Source organism: Muntiacus reevesi, chromosome 1, assembly GCF_963930625.1.
Source record: "Muntiacus reevesi chromosome 1, mMunRee1.1, whole genome shotgun sequence".
Lineage (NCBI taxonomy): Eukaryota > Metazoa > Chordata > Mammalia > Artiodactyla > Cervidae > Muntiacus > Muntiacus reevesi.
In genome coordinates, this window is record NC_089249.1 from 79,116,502 (window position 1) to 79,118,105 (window position 1,604).

Sequence of the window (1,604 nt, forward strand, 5' to 3'; positions counted from 1 at the left end):
TAGTGGCTGCAACCCATGTGGATTTCAATCTTAAACTGGAGGGCTAGTGTGGGAGCAGGAGAGAACTGGAGTCTGGGTATTAAATGTTCCTCTATCTTTCCTTTGTGTGTGCATGCTGAGTCACTTCAGTCATGTCCCACTCTTTGCAACCTCCTGGACTATAGCCTGCCAGGCTCCTCTGTCCATGGGATTCTCCAGGCAAGAATACTGGAGTGGGTTTCCATGCCCTCCTCCAGGGGATCTTCCCAACCCAGGGATCGAACTTGCATCTCCTACTTCCCCTGCACTGGAAAGCGGGTTCTTTACCACTAGTGCCACCTGTGAAGCCTCTTTTCCTTGTACTAAAAGGGAAATGGCTCTGATCTTTTCCTGTCCTTGTGTTTTTCTCCTCCTTATTCAATCTCCCCACCTTATTATCCACAGCTTTCTGTCCCAGGGACTCCTGTTCCCTAAATCCAATAGTAGGGGTCTTTGGTTTTTGTTTTCTTTCGAGAGTCAGCTGATAGTTCTATCTGTGTATTTAGTGATTAGAAATAGGCATTTCAGTCACCCCATTGTCGGAGCCTAGTATTAACACCAGCCATCTATCCTTGACATAATGACTAATAAGCACCATTTATATTTTCCCCTGGTAGTCTGGGTCACCTTGAACAGTGCCCACCTCTCTCTAGCATATTCTCAGATTGTATGGTGCCTGTGTCTGGGATGAACTACCACCTGTCAGTAGCAAGGCTCCAAGTGGAATGAACACAGCCTGGAGCTAAGCCAGGGAGAACAGAGCTGGTACTGGTGACTATGATGACGACAGGGGGCAGTTAAGAAGGGAGCAGAGGGTGAGAAGAGTAGAGAGCAACAAGACCTTGGCCTATGTGGGTATAAACGTTCTACTTAAAGATCACTACGGGAAAATGGAGGACATGATCCTATCTGGTTTACTCTTGTCTCCCACTTGTTTTTCCCTGCCCACTGGCCTGAAACTCTGGGATGGCCATCCAAATCCCAACCCTACGCTCTTACTCCATCCCCCTGGTTCTTAAGTGGGGAGGAATAGTGTCTCCCTGCCAATTAGAGACTCTCAAAATAACACAGTAATTTGATCTGGGGTTCTGGGGAATTGTCAAGGATCATGGGTGATCTCCCCTCTTCACTGTTGCTCAAGCTCCCTGAATACCAGGAATCAAAAGGTAAAACTCAACCAATGGAATTTGATTAGCATCCAACACAGTCTGGGTGAGAGTAAGGGGAAAGCTGAAGGGCAACTAGGAAAACTAGTCACGAGTTGGGTGAAAACTACCATTCTAGAATTGCCAAAGTACCCTTCTATATTTCAGTGTCCTACCCCTCCCCTTTCCTTGCTCTTTAAAAATATGCTTGGAGCTGCCCAGAGTGAGTGGAAAGTTTCAGGGTCAGGGAGAACCTTTTCCCTCCCCCACTTTCCATTGTCTAAAATCAGCCTCAGCTGTTCCCTAATTTTTCTTTGCTGGTGATGTCAGTCCATCAAAGTGTCTCACCCTGTGTTCCCCTGAGAACAATGATGGGGCGGAGGGAGCTGGAAAGACCATATTAGGAACAAGAGGTGGAGCCATGGGCAGAAATAAAGGCCC